This window comes from Etheostoma spectabile, chromosome 21 (assembly GCF_008692095.1).
Source record: "Etheostoma spectabile isolate EspeVRDwgs_2016 chromosome 21, UIUC_Espe_1.0, whole genome shotgun sequence".
NCBI lineage: Eukaryota > Metazoa > Chordata > Actinopteri > Perciformes > Percidae > Etheostoma > Etheostoma spectabile.
The window spans coordinates 20,930,633-20,937,513 of record NC_045753.1 but is presented as its reverse complement, the minus strand read 5'-3'; the positions used below and the strand labels follow the sequence as shown (position 1 = coordinate 20,937,513).

At 41.0% G+C, this 6,881-nt stretch overlaps 1 protein-coding gene and 1 long non-coding RNA gene across 4 annotated transcripts in view; one reads left to right on the top strand and one right to left on the bottom strand.

Moving 5' to 3' along the window:
• Positions 1–1,193, top strand: part of LOC116671351 (uncharacterized) — a 9,667-nt gene extending 8,474 nt beyond the window's left edge. Inside the window, exon 3 of the long non-coding RNA XR_004327249.1 lies at positions 1,129–1,193. This is a non-coding gene — a long non-coding RNA (uncharacterized LOC116671351). The remainder of the gene's footprint in view (positions 1–1,128) is intronic.
• ankfn1b (ankyrin repeat and fibronectin type III domain containing 1b) overlaps positions 1–6,881 on the bottom strand; it is a 132,217-nt gene that overhangs the window by 86,861 nt on the left and 38,475 nt on the right. The window lies entirely within an intron of this gene.

The window sequence follows — 6,881 nt, the reverse complement described above, 5'->3', positions numbered from 1 at the left end:
TGTGTGTGTGTGTGTGTGTGTGTGTGTGTGTGTAATGATGCGTGTGTCCCCGATGACAGGCACTCTTAGTGACTTACAGTAAGTGTATGTGTGTGTTATGAGAGTGCATGGGAGATGGGAGGAGTTGGGGGGGTAAGTCCTTCTAAATATGCATCTTAATGGCTGCTCTGTTCCCACCATTCACAACGAGTGATGGAGAAAGCGAGGGCCGGAGAGGCAGAGGACGGGGAGAAGTGGTGCTGCATGTTTTCAAGTGGGCAGCCAAGAAAAGGACGCAGACGGAGAGACAGCGAGTTGAAAAGATAGAACGGTGCAAGCAAACGTCAACAAGAGGAAAGCTATGTAAAGAGCCGCCATACCTGACTCCTTCAACCGTGGCCCCATTCCACAGTGTGTGACACACACACACACTGACATACACACACAAACACACACACACACACACACACACACACACACACACACAGGCCGCAGCAGCAGTAGTATTAAGGGGCAGAGTGGAGAACTAGCCTCCTCAGGCAGTAGCTGTTTGTCGCTAAATGAAGGCCGGCATTCTTTGGTTTCCCAGGGAGCTGGGTGCCTGCCAGTCCCCTGGCCACTGAGTGCCATTTTATTAAGAACAAAATGGAGCCCCTATGAAAGGAGTCCAGCACTGAGCCTGCACAGGTCTCACTGAGCTGAGCCTCGGCATAAACAAACACCACCTTAAAGAGACAGGCTGGCAGAAAATGAGAGACGGCAGGGCCCCTCAAGAGCCTTCTAAGAGATACAAACTGCTTTGGGCTTGGCAGTGGCTGTTATTGATTAGCAAGAATCACCTTACAGAGGTAAGGTGAGGGGGGGCTGAAAATTGCAATGATAAACAAGTTCCTCCTTCAAAAACTAACTGAGAAATGATGTTTCACAACCAGTAGATTGCTTCTTGGAAATAATAAGATACTGTAACAACATAATACACAGATGCCATCTTCAGAAAAGAAAAGTGCCAGCAAATGATCCAAGTCCCCCCTAAAAAGGTCTATAAAGAGGTCTACAATGAACATGTCGTTACAGTAAAGGACACTAAAAGATGGTACTTTAAAGGTCTAATTGTAGAATACTTACTGTGATAAATCCAAAAGTAGCCAGTATTTTCTCCTTTGGAAATTTCTGTTCCGTGACGGAATTTCTGTTGTGTTTGTGTTTTGGCCTGTTCAACTGCCAACTTTGACAGCCAGGCCGGGTTGCCAGATATAACTGTAAAAACGTAAACCCAATGCGCTACAGCTATAACGTTAGTACAGCCATGAAAGCAGCAAATAAATAAACAGGATCAACGCAGATAGATTCTACCCGAAAAACAGCATGTTTCTAACAGCTGCGTGATCAGAGACACAACAAGGCCCAGGTAAATACTGTATTGGAGATGTATTTGAAAGATGGAGACAGCTTAGAACCAGACAGGACGCTGAGTTGGCTAATTTCCTGCTGTACAGGTAAGCATTAGCTTCAGGATAATTTATTACAGCTACTAGGGACTGGCACATGATGTCATTTCAACTTCTGTGTAGCTACTCAAATAGAATTACATAGCTAGAGTACCTGAGTTGGTTACTTGCAAAAACAATTGAGACACAGCCAGTAAATTGATCCCGACTGGTCCTTGCTAACGACGCCCTGCTAACCCTGCTAACTGCTAATGTTACCGGAGGACCAGGCAAGCGGGCCACGGTTGTTTACAGCGTGTAACCTGTTCAGCGGCCAAAGCCGACAACGGTGAGTTATTTGAAGCCAAGAGAGGAGGGCGGTAAATCGGGAGGAGAGGACAGTGAGATTGCAGTGTGTTTAGCGATTGTTGCCGTAATTCTAAGAGAATTATTGTATTTTTGTATTTCAGTCGGGTGGAAAAGGACGGTAAGGTAGTGGTATTTTTAACGGTTCCTATTGTAATTCTAACCCAAGGAAGTTTGTCTGTTGGGCGTGTGGAGAGGACAACAAGGTTGTGTGGTTTTAGCGGGTCTTACTACCCTGGAAATCCAGAGTTCTCGTGAGAGTACAGTTTGAATTTGCTCAGCGAGTTAATCTAGCATCGAGTAATTCCCATTAACTATACCCTCGCTGTATCTGATAAAGGCGGGCCAGAGGCGAGCTAAACAGATGACGACAGTTTAATCTATCAGTTAGAGAGATAGCTGGTAGCTAAGCGTATGGGGCTCTGGGTACGTTACGTGTTGTTTTGATTGGTTGTAGTGTAATTTAATTGCGTGCAGTGAGATTTTCAAATGCATGCTTGGTGCCGACCCTCGAGATGGGCAACTTTCATTAATCGATGCCAGACCCTTAATCTTTCGGATTTGGGTCTGGATTTCCTAGGCTAGGGTCCTACTGTAATTCTAAGGGGAAGACGATTATCTAGAGTATTTTGAATTTGTACTGCAGTAACTATTTTAAACACTAGCTGTAAGTATGACATATTTAATATGTTCTTTTAATTTATTATTTAATTGATAATTATGACTTGGAAGCACATACTTACACATATGCAAACCAAATGATACAATGCACAGACAGACAGATGTCTTGCATTTAATTAAAGGAGATATTTATTAGAGATTAGTGTAAACATACATGCATCGTGCCAAAATGTCACAAATTCACAGTATAACCAGGAAGGGGTTAGTAACAGAGTCTGCTGAAGCTCACTGTCTGTGTGTGTGTGTGTGTGTGTGTGTGTGTGTGTGTGTGTGTGAGAGAGAGAGAGAGAGGGGGGAAAAAAGAGAACTTCTCTGGTCAGGGTATACAAGTGCACGAAAGACAGTGTTTTTTCTACAGTATGTGTGCATCTATATGTGTGTGTATGTGTGTGTGTGTGTAAATATAATTGTGTTTGATGTCCTGCTCATATTGCATAACGTGAAAAGTAAGACAAGCAAAAATGTCTTACCCATATTACAGTACTGATGAATAACAAATGTGTCAGATTATTTTCACTGCATGACAAAAGTTGTGGAAATAATAATTTGAGGCATAGTTCGATGTGTGCATCATTGCATTGCTGATATTTTGCATAAATGGTCCAATAACTCTAAATTGTAAAATGATCTATTTATTTATGTAATTAAGAATGCTAAAATGCCCCCTCTCCCATCTATTCATACTTTGCAGTCACATGATCACCATGGATACCTGGCCGGCAAGAAACAGCCTTGCAAATTTCCAATACTACAATCAATCAGCTAATTAGACCATATCTAAATGTTAATATTAGATATCATTAAAAGATTAACATACTTGTGATCCGTACGCAGCACCCGCTGATGTTTTCACTGCTTTGAAGCTGGCAAAGTCTCTACCAGACTTGGAGTTTGGGGATATTTACATCTATCTTATAGAGAATCCGTCACCTTACACCGCACAAAAAATGAAAGCCTACAAAAGTATGCATAGCTGTCCTTTTTTTAAGAGTGGATGGGTTGACAACGCTGTCGTATGTGTGGTGAAAAACAGGAATATCTACATAATCAAAACAAAGGTGAGTGTTACGAGCTAGCTACCCGCTAACGTTTGCTAATCTGATGTGTCGTGTGATGAAGTCTAGTAGTTATGATGTCATGTGCAAAGTATGAATTGCCTTGCGATCTTTGAAAGGCTATGACGGGGCGGGGACGGGATGCCGATGATTTATTGTATGTAACAAATACACTAAAATCAATACCTAATATTATCTCTGTCCTGGGGGAATATGGCAAGGTGTCTGGCTATCAACTAAATTATACCCTATTAATACGAAGACTCTGAGTCTCTCAATACCCACACCTCCCGTTTAGAGTTGTATCAAGTTCTTTAAAATACATGGGTGTGACTCTTGCAAGGAACATGTCAGACTTATTCAAATTGGATATGAAGACCCTCCTTGAACGCACCATGGCTGACTTTGATAGGTGGTATCAGCTTACCATTTCATTAGTTGGTAGAATCAACATTCCCAAATTTATGTTTTTATTTCAATGCATCCCAGTTTTTATTAAAAGTTTGTTTGTTTTTACAATTTTTAAAATTTTAAAGTAATTACCCACTTCATTTGGGAAAAAATCCAAGGATAATTAGAATATTTACAATTACCAAAACACAAGGTAAGGGACTACCTCACTTTTAGTTTTATAATAGTTACCCAGTCCCTTAAAATATGGTCCAAAATAATGCAGCATTTTGGATGGCAGGGTTGATCGCGTCTCGCATCTCTATCCTCCAACCATTCTTCCCTCCTTCTATGGTTGATTCCTCATTTGATCTGTGATACCGCAATGGTATTAAATCAATGAAAGATCTTTTCATTGATGGAATATTCCCTTCCTTTGAACAATTGCGCATTCAAGTCTGCCACAAAATCAATTCTTCAGGTTCCTCCAAATACGCGATTTTATTAAATCCAATACATCATGCTTCCCCACACTACCAAACGTTACCCCTATGGAAACTCTGTTCACTTTTGTGTTACATCAGAGGGTCAGTGGGAAAATGCCTTGAAGAAAGTACATAAAGCGTCAATATGCATTAGACATGGGTGTACAGTTCAAGGTTCTACATCGCCTTCATTATTCAAAAGTAAAACTTGCCAAAATATATCTGAATGTAGATGCTACTTGTGACCGATGAAAACAGTTTCCCACCACGTTGGCACATATGGTCTGGCTTTGTCATAAAATACACAGTTATTGGAGGTCTATTTTCCAGACAGAGATCCAATGTTGTCAGAAAGACGATAGCTCCAGATCCTTTGACTGGTATATTTGGTGTCTTTGGAGATGGAAGTCCTCTCAGAGGAGCTAACGGTGTGGTGGCAGCCTTTATAATGTTATTAACACAAAGACTGGTTCTCCTTAACTGGTAAAACCCACAGCCTCGCTGTAATATTGTCTGGTTAAGAGATGCAATGCAGCACTTGAAACTGGAAAAATTAAGATTAATACTGCAAAAATCTGAGAAAATGTGGCCTTCATAGTCTATACTGAATCTAAGTTTAAAATCTCCTCTCATGCAACTTTTAGTCCCTAGTCATTGTCCTTATAAGTTTATTCAGATATTTATTTATTTGATTCATTTTTTACACTGCATCAATTAAGCCTTTCAAATTGAATTGGTAAGCAACTATTTTTTATTTTTTATCATTTTCATATTAATTGAAAACATTTATTTATTAATTTACGCACATGTATGTATATACTGTATGTATGTGTATATTTATCTATTTTGTGATTTATTTTTTCAGACTGTTCATTTCTCATCTTTTATTTGGTTAATTTTTTCAATACGAGCATGTAAAGTAATCTTCAAGACACTGTTATAAAGCCCAGTTTTTTGTGATGACAGAGTCATACTGTGTACGAAAATAAGATTAGAAGAAAACATTTTTCTGAACTATTTGGTTTTATCCAAATGCTTAAACAGTAGAAGCTTGCGTTATCTGTATTTTCCATACATTTTTAACCCTAAGAATGAGTGACAATTATCTACACAAATGTAATAATATCCAAGGAAACATGTGTTCCCAAGGATCTGCATATCAGTACTCCCCTTCTCAATCCCACACACGCCATCAACACACACACACACACACACACACACACACACACACACAAAACACAAAACGTATGATGGGACCACAGCCAACATCTGTCTTTGATATTATTTAACTAACCGCTTATTGTGGGAGCCCACAAGCACCACGGATGGCGTCTAGCGCTGTGTGTGTGTTAGTCTACGAGTGCGCTTCGGCGTCCATTCAAACACTTTGGCAAGCCGCTGTTGTGTTGTTGCATCTTTCAGGGGTTGAGCTGTGTGTGTGTGTGTGTGTGTGTGTGGGTGTGTGTGTGGGTGTGTGTTAGTCTGCATTTCTGAGAATGTGACTGCATACCAGCGCTCAATGTGTGTTTCCACAGACATGTGAGAACAGTGTGAGTGTGTGCGGTGGCTATCCCCCTTCATAGTGAAAAGCACAGCCTCAAACCACATCAGAGAGCATGTGGGAGACAGAATGACAAGGCCAGGAACCAGCCAGCGTCTGCCTGCAGCCACACACAGACACGCTCGCACACTGACACACACACACACACACAGACTTTCATACTTACATACACACACACACAGACATACACATACATTTATCACACTTACTCATCTACTTATTGACACATACTCTCCTACACTCTCTCTCCCCCCCCCCTCACACACACTCACACACACACACACACACACACACACACACACACACACACCACACACACCACCCGCATCGCACACACACACACACACGTTTAACAACTGTCATTACACCACTAGTCCTATCCAGTGGTCACCGTTTAGGCCAAGGATGCAGTCTGCAGCAGAGGGAGATGTTTGTGTTTGCATACTTTCTCACAGACAGATATTGACTGAGCAGAGAGCAAAATAGGCTTTCTACTGTGGATGTGTTTTAGCATTTTGACATGGTGCAACTGTCATTCATTGGTGTGTGGGATAAATGAAAATAAAAATATTTGAATTATTTATTTATGTCCACCTCACTGGGTACAGAAATATAGGGCATACAAGCAATAATTAGCTCTGAAAACAAGATAATTAGGGACATGTACACATGCGCAGCATAGTAAGCACAACCCGTATTCTGGCATGCATGTATGCACGCATTCAGTGTTAATCAATACACAGCCAAAATATGCACATATTAATTTTAATGAACAGACTGACAAACACATATTAGCAGCAAAGAGACGCAGTATGGGTATGATGCAGGTTTGCCTTGTTACACATGCACAAACACTCTGCTATTGCCAACGAAAGACCATTTATGCAATTTCTCACGCTGACACAAGCCCACACACACACACACACACACACACACA